Source organism: Petaurus breviceps, unplaced genomic scaffold, assembly GCF_028583685.1.
Source record: "Petaurus breviceps papuanus isolate PSGF00001 unplaced genomic scaffold, PetGlider_PUasm1.0 80, whole genome shotgun sequence".
Classification (NCBI taxonomy): Eukaryota; Metazoa; Chordata; class Mammalia; order Diprotodontia; family Petauridae; genus Petaurus; species Petaurus breviceps.
The window spans coordinates 8,779,270-8,792,000 of NW_027186540.1; positions in this window are offsets into that span (position 1 = coordinate 8,779,270).

The window sequence follows — 12,731 nt, forward strand, 5'->3', positions numbered from 1 at the left end:
AAACTCTCAATTTAGATATCATCCTCAATTCTAAACATTCTCTCACCCTTTATATACACCTTATGAAATTCCTTTATTCTTTTTTTTTAAGCAATTGGGGTTAAGTAACTTGCTCAAGGTTACATGGCCAGTTATATCTGGCTGTGGTGCTAAGTATCTGAGCCCAGATTTGATCCCAGGTCATCCCGACTCTGGAGCCAGTGCTCCTACTCACTGCGCCACCTGGCCACCCCCCAATTCCTTTATTCTTTTAAATAGTATTTTATTTTTCCCCAATTGTATACCAAGACAATTTTTACATTCATTTTTTACAAGATTTTGAGTTTCAAATTTTTCTCACTCTCTTTTCTTCTTCTTCCAAAAATGGAGGCAGTTTGATATAATTTTTCAGTGTGCTACCATGTAAAACATATTTCCTTATTAGTTTCAGTTGCAGAAGAAGGAACAGATCAAAAGGGGTAAAACATCCATGAAAACAAATAAAGTAAAAAAAAAAATGCATTGATCTGTGTTCAGAGTCTACCAGTTCTTTATCTAGTTGTGGATAGCATTTTCCTTCATGAATGCTTTATACTTGTATTGGATCATATTGTGGAGAAAAGCTGAGTCATTCTTAGTCAATCACCACACAATGCTGCTGTTACTGTGTAAAATGTTTTCCTGGTTCTGCTCATTTCACTTTTCATGAGTTTGTAACAAGTCTTTCCAGGTTTTTATAAAATCTGTCTGTTCATCATTTCTTATTGAAAACAGTATTCCATTACATTCATATACCACAACTTCTTCAGCCATTCCCCAGTTGATGGGCATCCACCCAATTTCCAATAGTTTGCCACCACAAAAAGGGCTACTCTCACTCTCTCTCTCTCTCTCTCTCTCTCTCTCTCTCTCTCTCTCTCTCTCTATGTCTCTCTGTCTCTCTCTCATATATATGTACACATACACACACACAGAGTACTGTTATTGCTGGGTCAAAGGGTAAACACAGTTTGTTTGCTCTTTGAGTATACTTCCAAATTTCTTTCCAGAATGGTTGAATCAGTTCACAACCCCACTAACAATTCATTAGTTTCCCAATGTTCCCATATCCCAAGATTTACCATTTTCCTTTTTTGTCATCTTTGCCAATGTGATACTTTTGAAGTGGTAACTTAGAGTTGTTTTTCTTGCATTTCAATAATAAAAAGTGATTTAGAGCACTTCTTCATATGTCTGTAGGTAGCTTTGCTTTTTTCCTTCTGAAAACTGACTCTTCCTACCCTTTGACCATTTATTATTTTGGGAATGGTCAATATTCTCATAAATTTGAATAAATTATCTCTATATTTGAGAAATTAGGACTTTATCGGGGATATTGTTATAAAGATTATCACCCAGCTTTCTGCTTTTCTTTTAATCTTGGTTGCATTGGTTTTGATTGTACAAAAACCTTTTGATACAACAAAAATTTTTTATACTTCATAATGCTCTTTATCTCTTATTTGATCATGAATTCCTCCCTTCCCCATAGTTCTGACAGGTAAAGTATTCCTTGCTCTTCTAATTTGCTTATGGTGTTACTCTTTATGTCTAAATCATGCACCCATCTTCACCATATTTTGATACGTGGTGTGAGATGTTAGTCTACACTTATTTTGTGTACTATTGTTTCCTGATTTTTCCAGCAGTTTTTGTCAAATACTGAGTTCTTATCCCAAAATATCTTGGTCTTTGGGTTTATCAAACACTGGGTTACTATGGTCATTGACTAGTGTTTCTTGTGTACCAGATAGTTTGATGATTACTGTTTTATAATATAGTTTGAGATCTTGTATTGCTAGTCTACCTTCCTTGATATTTTTACTAGTTCCTTTGATACTCTCAACCTTTTGTTCTTCTCGATAATTTTGTTGTTATTTTGTCTAACTTCATTAAATATATATATTTTTTGATAATGTGATAGAGTTATTGGAGCAGAGTTGTCATTTCTATTATATTGGTTTGGTCTACTATGAGCAACTGATATTTGTCTAATTATTTAGATCTGACTTTATTTGTTTGAAAAGTGTTTTGTAATTGTGTTCATGTAGTTCCTGAGTTTGTTTTCACAGGTAGAATCCCAAGTATTTTACATGGTTTACAATTATTTAAAATGGATTTTCTGTTTCTATGTCTTGATGCTGTATTTTGTTGGTCATATAAAAAAGTTGAAAATTTATATGGGTTTATCTTATATCCCACAACTTTACTAAAGTTATTAATTTTTTCAAGTAGTTTTTAGTTGATTTTCTAGATTTCTCTAATTATATCATCTGTAAAGAGTCATAGTTTTGTTTCCTCGTTGCCTGTTCTAATTCCTTCTATTTCTTTTTCTTCTCATTGCTGTAACTAATGTCTCTAGCACTATATTGAATAATAGTGGTGATAATGGGCATTCTTGATTCACCCCAGTCTTATTGGGAAAGCTTCTATGTTATAGCCATTGCAGATAATGCTTGCTGATGGTTTTAGATAGATATTGCTTGTTATTTTAAGGAATACTCCCTTTATTCCTATGCTCTGTTTTGTTTTTAATAAGAATCGGTGCTGTATTTTGTCAAAAGCTTTTTCAATATCTATTGAGATAATAATATGATTTCTGTTGGTTTTGTTATTGAGATGGTCATTTGATAGTTTTCCCAATATTGAACCAACCCTACATTCCTAGTATAAATCCCAATTGGTCACAGTGTATAATCCTTTGTGATACATTGCTGAATATTTTGCATTGATATTCAATAGGGAAACTGTTCTATAATTTTCTTTCTGTTTTACCTCTTCCTTGTTTGGGTATCAGCATCATATTTGTGTCATAAAAGGAGTTTGGTAGGACTCCTTCTCTGCCTACCATTTCAAATAGTTTATATATTATTGGAATTAATTGTTCTTTAAATATTTGGTAATATTCTCTCATGAGCCCATCTAGCCCTGAGGATTTTTTCTTAGGGAGTTTATTAATGGCTTGTTCAATTTTTTTTTCTAAAATGGGATTATTTAGGCATTTTATTTCCTGATCTGTTAATCTGGGTAGTTTTTATTTTAATAAATTGTCAGATTTATCAGCATGTATTTGGGTAAAATATTTCCTAATGAATGCTTTAATTTCTTCTTCATTGGTGGGGATTTCACCCTTTTCATTTTTGATACTGGTAATTTGTTTTTCTTCTTTGTTTTTTTTAAATCAAATTAAACAATTACTTATCTATTCTTTCATAAATCCAGCTCCTTTATTTATATATGACTACAATAGTTTTTTTTTCAACCTTATTAATCACATCTTTGATTATCAGGATATTCAGTTTGGTGTTCAATTGGGCATCTTAAATTTTTTTCTAGGTTTATTTTTAAGTTGCATTCCCAATTCATTTATCTGTTCTTTTTCTATTTTGTTGATGTAAGAAGTTAGAGAAATAACTTTTCCCCTAAGTATTGCTTTGGCTATATACCTTAAATTTTGATATGTTGTCTCATTGTTATCATTCTCTTTAACTGTTTATTCTTTTTATGATTTATTCTTTGACCCACTTGTTCTTTAGAATTATGTAGCTTCCAATTAATTTTTATTCTATCTTTCCATTCACTTTGTGGAATGTAAGTTTTATTGCATTATGATCTTAAAAGATTACATTTAATATTTCTGCCTTTTTACATTAAATTTTGATGCTCTTAGGACCTAATACATGGTCAATTTGCTGAGTAGGTGCCATATGCTGCTGAGAAAAAAAGTATATTCCTTTCTGTTTCCATTTGGTTCTCTACAAACTCTGTCATATCTAACATTTCTAATATTCTATTCACCTCTTTAACTTTTTTTCTTGTTTATTTTTTGTTGTTGAATTTATTGAGTTCTGAGAAGGGAAAGTTGAGGTCCTGCACTGCTATAGTTTTGCTATATGTTTCTTCCTGTAATTCACTTAACTTCTTCAAGAATGTGGACGGTATATTATTTGGTGCATATATGTTTAGTATTAATATTGCTTCATTGTCTATGGTGTCTTTTAGCAAGATGGATTTTCCTTCCTTATCTCTTTTAATAAGATGTTTGCTTTTTGTCTGAGATCAGGATTGCTACTGGTAGCAGCAAGCACCCCAGCATCCCCAGGGTCGCTGCCACCACAGGTTCTTAGATCTGCTTTGTTAAAGGAAAGCAACTCAGAATGGGTTAACACTCTCACTTTAATCAGTCAAATATGTATCGTTTACCTAGTTCAGGGAAAAAAGGTCAGCACCCCGAACTTCAGAATATACAGACAGAATTATCAAGACAGAAACAGATCAAGTAGACATATTTCCAAACTGTCCAACCATTACATCCATACCAAACAACATCTAGGTTTCAAAGCTGGGGGGCCCTGGAAAACGGCTTCCCAGAGTTGCATCTGATCAAATCAAAGAACACTTCTCAAAGTGAACTCCAAAACAAAGCTACACATCAGAGCTTATATAGGCTTCTCCTGGCTCAGAGAATGTAACAACCTTATTGACTCACTGGCCAATCAAGAAGTATCTACTGAAAAACAAGCCTCCTACCCCAGGCTCCAGGTGCACTTTAGCCTAGGGGCAGGGAAGATCTTTAAAATTTACATTCCCATTACACTAACTCTGTTCATTTTTTAACTTCAGCTGAAGCAGAATAGATTCTGCTCCAGACAGGCCCTTACCTTTGCTCTATATGTGTCTCTCTGCTTCAAGTGTGTTTCTTATAAACAGCATATTGTAGAATTCTGGTTTTTGATGTGTTCTGGTTTTCACTTCCAATTTATGGAGAGTTCATCCCATTCCCGTTCACAGCTATGGTTACTACCTGGATATTTTCTTCTATCCTATTCTTCCTCCTGTTTTTCCTCTCTCTTCTTTCACCCTTTCCCTCCTGACCAGTGTTTTGCTTCTGTCTACCACCTCCCTCGATCCACCCTTCCTTCCGTCACTCTCTTCCCCATTTTCTTAATCTTCTCTCCTCCTCTTCCCTGTCTGGTAAGACAGATTTCCATATTCAACTGTGTATATTATTCTAATTTGAGCCAACACTGAGGAGAGTAAGGTTAGACTGATGCTCATTTTACATCCTCCCATTTTTCCCTTCACTATAATAGGTCTTTCATGTCTCTTCATGTGACATAATTTACCCCATTCTGCATCTCCCTTCCTCCGGTATCCAGTGTACTCTTCTTCCTTATCTCTTAATTATTCTTTGTCATCACCTCAAATTTACCTTGTACCCATACCCTCTGTTTATATATATATATATATATATATATATATATATATATATATATATATATATATATATATATATTCCTTCTAGCTGTACTTAGTGGATCCGTTTTTAAGAATTGCAAATAGCATCTTCCCATATAAGAATTTAAATGATAAAACTCTACTGAAACCTTTATATATTCTTTTTTCTTTTTACCTATTTATATTTCTCTTGTGACTTCATATTTGCAAATTTTGGTTTAATTCTGGTTTTTTCCTTATGGAAGTTTGAAATCTTTCTATTTCATTGAGTGATCATTTCCCACCTTGATATATTATGCTTAGTTTAGCTGAGTATGTGATTCTTGGTTGTAGTCCCAGCTCCTTTGCCTTCTAGAATATCATATTTCATTACTTCTGATGCTTTATTGTTGTTGCTACTAAAACCTCTGTAATCCTGATTCTGGCTCCCTGATATTTGAATTGTTTCTTTCTGGACACTTGTAGTATATTTTTCTGGACCTGAAAATTCTGAGAAATCTACAATATTCCTTGGAGTTTTTATTTTGGTATCTCTTTCCTGAGATGATCCGTGGATTCTTTCAATGACTGTCTTGCCCTCTATATCCAAGACACCAGGGCAGTTTTCCTTCATAATTTATTGAAAGGTGCTATCCAGCTTCTTCTTTTGAGTATGGCTTTCAGGTAGTCCAATTATTTTGTCATTGTCTCTCCTTGATCAGTTTTCCAGGCCAGTTGTTTTCCCATGAAGTATTTTACATTTCTTCCACTTTTTGGATTGTTTTGAATTTGTTTGACTGATTCTTGATGACTTATAGAGTCATCAGTTTCCACTCATCCAATTCTAACTTTTAAGTAATTATCTTCCTCAATTAGCTTTTTTACTTTTTTTTTTTAATTTGGCCAAATGTACTTTGTAAGCAATTGTTTTCCTTTTCCAAGGCATGAACTATTTTTCATCATTCACTTTAATAATTATCATGTATTTTCCCAATTTTTATTCTACATATGTTTTTTCTCTTTTATTTTTTTAGCTTACATAATTCATTTATTCAAGATTTTGAGTTAAAAGTTTTTTTCCCCAACCCACCACTCCAAAACAGCGATTCCACTGAATATACCCTCCTCCAATCTGCTCTTTCCCATATATTCCCCCGTTCTCCCTCCAACTTTCCAGTAGGGCATGGTGGATCTTTATGCCCCAGTGCTTGTATATCTTATTTTCCAGTTAAATGTAAGATAATGATAATGATGATGATGATGATGATATATTTTTAAACATTTGATTTTAAAACTTTGAATTCCAGATTCTTTCCCTTCCTCCCCCATCACCCATCATTACTGGGAAGATAAGTAATTCAATATAGGTTGTACATGTGTAGCTATGCAAAATATTTCCATAGTGGATATATTGTGAAAGACTGACTATATTTCCCTCCATCATATCTACCCCCCCCACTTATTCTATTCTCTACTTTGATCCTGTCCATTTTCAAAAGTGGGTGCTTCCAACTTCCCTCTCTCCAAGCCTGCCCTCTCTTCCATCACCCCCCCTCATCCCCTTCCCCCCTACTTTCTTGTAGGGTGAGATACCCTATTTAGTGTGTGTGTCATTCACTCCCTAAGTCAAATTCAATGAGAATAAGGTTTACTCGTTCCCTTTTGCCTTCCTGTTCTTCTCCTCCATTGTAACAGTTTTTCCGTGCTTCTTCTATATTAGATAATTTACCCCATTCTGTCTCTCCCCATTTTATCTCATTATATTCCTCTCTCACCTCTTAATTTCACCTTTTAAGTATCATCCGTTCCTATTCAATTGATCCTGTGCCCTCTGTCTATGTATGCTTGTATACATATATACACACACTCACATATGTGTTCATATACCCATATGCCCTCCTATATAGACATATGTATGTATACATATATACATACATGCACACACATTTCTATTCCCATCAACTATTCTCACTGAGAAAAGTTTCATAAGTTACATTGATCATTTTTCCATGTAGGAATGTAAATAATTCAAATTTAATAAATTCCTTATGATTTCTTTTCTCTGTTTACCTTCTCATGCTTCTTGTATCTGAGTGTCAAATTTTCTATTCAGCTCTGTTTTTTTCTTTAAGAATGCTTGAAGTCCTCTATTCCATTGAATTACCATATTTTCCCCCTGAAACATGATACTCAGTTTTGCTGGGTAGGTGATTCTTGGTTTTAATCTCTTCTCCTTTGACCCCCAGTACATCATATTCCAAGCCCTTCAATCCCTCGGTGTAAAAGCTGCCAGATCCCGTGTTGTCCTGATTGTGTTTCCACAATATTCAAATTGTTTTTTTTTTTCCTGGATGCTTGTAATATTTTCTCCTTCATCTGAGAACTCTGTAGCCTTGCTATAATCTTTCTAGAAGTTTTCTTTTTGGGATCTTTTTTCAGGAGGTGATCAGTGGATTCTTTCAACCTCTATTTTGCCCTCTGATTCTAAAACACCAGGGCAATTTTCCTTGAGAATATTTTTTAAAGATGATTTCTAGGTTCATTTTTTTATCATGGCTTTCAGGAAGTCCAATTATTTTTAAATTATGTCTTCTGTATCTCTTTTCCAGGTAAGTGGTTTTTCCAATGAGATATTTCACATTGCCTCTTATTTTTTCATTTGTCTGAATCTGTTTAATAGTATCTTGATTTCTCATAAAGTCACTAGCTTCCATATGCTCCAATCCAATTCTGAAGGACTTATTCTCTTCAGTGAGCTTTTGAAATTCTTTTTCCATCTGACAAATTCGGCTTTTTAAGTCATTCTTCTCCTCATTGGCTTGTTGAGCTTCTTTTGCCATTTGAGTTAGTCTATTTTTAAGATGTTATTTTCTTCTGTTGGGTTGTTGACTCTCATTTCATAATTTTCTTGCATTGTTCTCAATTCTCTTCCAATTTTTCCTCCACTCCTCTTATTTGTTTTTCAAAATCGTTTTTAAGCTCCTCTTTAGCCTGTAACCAGCATATTTTTCTTGGAAGTTTTTGGTGCAGGATTTCTGAATTCATTGTCTTCCTCCTGTTTCATGCATTGATCCTTTTTTTCCCCAAAAAAATGAATCCAAATTCAGACCACTGTGCTTGCCCTGCTTTCCCCGTTTACTCATGTTGCCACTCAATTACTTGACTTTTGAGCTTTTAGACACAGTAGAACTCTGCTACCAGAAAGGGGAGCTCTGTCCCAATTGCTGGGGTTTTCGTAGCTGCTGGAGCTATTATTTGGGTGCCCTCTCTGAAGCCTCCACATGCTCTGGCAAACTGGTCACACACCCAGGACCTCCACCCTAGATTGCAATCCAGATCCAAGCAGGTTAAAGCAACACAGTTTATCTCTAAGAATGGTTGTTTGGTCACCCTACAATCTGCAGGCCAGGAGCTCTGAAGCAGCCATGTGGTGGCTACTCCACAGCCGCATAGCCTCAGCTGCTTCTCCCTCCACAGGGTAATGGCCAGACTGCAGGCCTGAACTCCCACTTCACAAAGTCCACACTGCACTGAACTCTCACTTTGTCTTTAGAATCTATGGGTTGATAATTCTGGAAACCACCACAGCTGCTGGTGATCTGAAGTCCCTCCAGCCATAGGGTGGTTGTAGCTACCCTGATGCTAAAACCTCAGGCTCATGTGGGGCTGGGCTTGGCTCCCAGAGTGCTGTACTGGCCCCTTCTTGCTGGCCTGCCAGATTGTCTTCAGTGGGAAGTTAGCTTCTCTCTGTCATTTTGTGGGTTCTATAGCTCCAGTGTTTGTTTAGAGTCATTTTTACACGAATTGGAGGAGGTGGGAGCAGGAGCCACATGGAAGTCCTGTTTCTACTCCACCATCTTGACTCTGCCTCCTCATATGTTTTTTTAAACTGCTTCTAAGCTCTTCCATGAGTTCCTTCTGGTCTTGAGACCACCGCCTATTTTTCTTTGGGGTTTTGCCCACAAGTATTTTGATATTGTTGGCTTCTTCTGGGTTTGTATCTTGATCTTTCTTGAAACAATTATCATTTCTTTCTTGTTGTTTTTTGCTCCTATTTCCCCACCTACCCTCACCCCCTGATTTTTAACTTTCTTTTAAATTTGATATATGCTTTCAGGATGGAAGGGGCACTTTCTTGGATTTCTTATACCAGGGGATGCAGGTTCTGGTAATTTACGTGGTGGGATACTGATTTTGCCTGAGGCACCTGGGAGACCATAGAATCTGGTGCTGTGTTGAAGGGGTGTTATGGTGGGTAGTTGGTGCTCCTAGAGACCTTAGAGGTCTGGCAGCTTACCTCATGCAAGCCAGGATCCTAGTGGTGGTGTTTGGCATGTGCTAAGGCTTCTGGGGGTTTCTGTATTTCCCAAGGGAAACACTGAAGTACATGGTGGTCTGGTCACTGCAGGTTGCCTGTTTGCCCAGGGTTATGCTGAAACATGTGGATATTCTCAGAGCTGGAGTCTCCCTGTTTCCTTGGCTATGCTGAGGCACATGGGACTCCTGGTGTGGGTGTTTGCATGCTCCATCAGACTGGGGCTCAGCATCTCCCACTGGTTTGCTGAAGTGGGTCTTGCTCCTCCTTTGCTGGAATGCTTCCTGTCCCAGACTGTGCTTATCTAAATAAGACACACCTTTCTTGATGATCTTCCAAGTTTCTTAGACTAGAAGATTGTTTCACCTCATTTTTTTTCCTGGTTCTGCTGTTCCAGGATTTGTTTTGGGGCACAATTTTATGGGTTTGGGGGTGAATGTGGGAGATTTACAGTGATTTACAGCTTACCCCTCCCTCCTTCTTGGATTCTGGAAGTCAATGTTTTTTTCATAACATCTCCCCTATACTCCCTATTCTCTCCTCTGAAACTATTACCACCTTGATGTGGTCCCTCATCACCTCATACCTGAACTATTGCAAGAGCCTGCTGGTTGGTTGATCTGCCAGAAGTCTCTTGCCATTCCAATCCCTCATTTACTAAGCTGTCAAATTAATCTTTCTAAAGCACAGGGCTGACTATGTCATTCCCGATACCTCTGATTCAATAAACTACATTGGCTTCCTATTGCCACTGGGATTAAATATAAAATGCTCTGTTTGGATTTTAAATCCCTTCATCCCCTTACCTCTTCCTTCCTTTACAGTTTCTTAGACCTTACTTTTTTCCACATACTCTATATAATTCAGTGACACTGAATAACAATAGATTATTTCAACTCTATTTTGTATATACCTAATATGTACATAATTGTCTTCCATTAGAGTGTAAGCTTTTTGATATAAAGGACTTTTATTTTTATACTTTGTATCTCCAGTGCTCAGTCCAGTGCCTGGCATAAAGAAAGCACTTAATAAATTATTATTGCTTAATTTATTGATTGATTTATACCTTGGGCAAGTAATAAAGTCTCTGAGTCATAAAAAGCAATATGTGAACTATAGATTCTTGACTTGTAAACTCTTTCTCTAACCCATAAACTCCTTCAATTAATGGTGCTATTCATCAGAATTTTTTGTATGTATAATTAAAAGTGTGTTCTTGGCTTAAAATTTTTGTATATCATTTCTATTTGCTACTTGAAAAATGCTCTACTGACAAATCTAGTTAAAATTGTCAAATAGGTATAAGCTTTGCCTTAAACCTTTTCTGAAGAGAGATGAAGAATCAATCAATCAATTACTCAATAGTCATTTGTTAAGCACCTGCTCCAAGCCAGGCATTGCTACATACAGGGCATATTTCTTGGCTGCAAAGGTTTTACATTCATCTTGGATGAACCAGGAAAGTATCTTATTTTTATGTACATTTTGGCTATAAAGATATTTATTATTTTTAAAGCAGTCATTTTGATAATTATTTGTCATTTGCTTTTGAAGTTTCATTCTTTCCTGCTAAGCAGACTAGAGGTACTGTAAGACTATTTTATTATTTAGTTATTAAAACTATTTATATGAAAACAATTGATTTTCAAATTATTGATTTTCAAAGTTAAATTGCTGAGTTTTTGTGTTTTATCCATTGGAAGATATACCTCACCCCAACACAAGGAATCTTCTTTCACTATAACAAAGAAAAGACATTAAGTCAAACCAACAGAGACCACATCTGACACAGTCTAAAGCATCACTTTTTAGAAGGGAAAAAAGCTTGAAATGATTAGACAAGAACTCAAAAGAAGACTTTTTTTCCTTCTTACCTCTGTTACAATTATCCAGTGTTCGAATGAGCAAAATCAGAAAGAGAAAATGGGTTACAACGTGGGGAATAAATAAAATAAAAACTGACAATCCATTGTCCTTTTCAGGAGAAGTCTATATTCTTTTTGAGAACAATGTGACCTGATTTAAATAAAGAAACATAAATGAAGGAAAGAAGGAATAAATAACTACAATCTTAAAGTTTACATTTGCCTAGAGAGGAAATACCTACTAGAATTTTAAGAAATTTTGGATTCATTTTTACAAGAAAAAGTTGACTTTCTCATGTTCTGCATGCATTCATTTTGATAAGTGCTTTTGATTATATAACTTTAATTATTCATAACCATGCTTAGAAGATTTGATAAGGCATTAGGTCATATTATTTAAAAACTTTTCTCCCTCTTTCTGATGAAAATCTTTGCTGTTAAATCTGAAGAAGTTTCATTTAGGTTTTTTTTCAAGTGTTTTTTAATCTGAAGATTAGTAGAGAAATGCTATAAGATCACTCTGAATTGCTACCTATTTTTTTAATGCATCCATTTCCACTTTAGCCTTTTTCAGATCTTGATTGATTTATGCTGATTTTTATGTCTTTTTTGAGACAGTGGTAGTAGTAAAGGTTGCTCTGGAACCTTTATAGGGAACTCCCAGTGAACAAGCTCACTCAACCAATGTAGATCTGGGGTTATTCAACAATTTATAGTCACTGAGAATTCTGTAGGACCCTGAGACATGAAATGACTTGCCAAGGGTCACACAGCAATAGAACTTCAGCCTAGAGTCCTTCCCTCTACCCACTCTTTCAGATTTCCCCAGGCTAAGAATCCCTGACATAGATAGACCCTATTGTCTTATAGATAAAGGGCAGAATTTTTCTGAGAATAAATGTCTTTTTTTCAAATTTGCCTAGTTAGAACTAGCACCCAGATTTCCAACCTCCTAAATACAGTAACTCTTAAATCTCACTAAATCCATTTGTTACCTTTTGTGAGTACTGCTTGTCATAACCCAGGCAAGGGGTTTGCTGAGCACAAACCTCTTGGGATCTGTAGTTCTGAACAATTTGGAAATAGAACAACGATGTACATCAGTTCTTGACCAGGGAGGGGGCAGAAATTTTCCCACAAGATGATATAGGGAGTTTGGGATCTCTTATGAAGAAAAGAAGAGAAGGAGAGATAGCAATAGACCCCTTGCAACAGGGCAGCCACAGTAGCAGCTGGTATCTGCCACATCTGTAGTGCCATTCTTTAAGACCAGGAGAGATAAATGGGTGAAGTAGGAAATGAGTGGGAGGGTA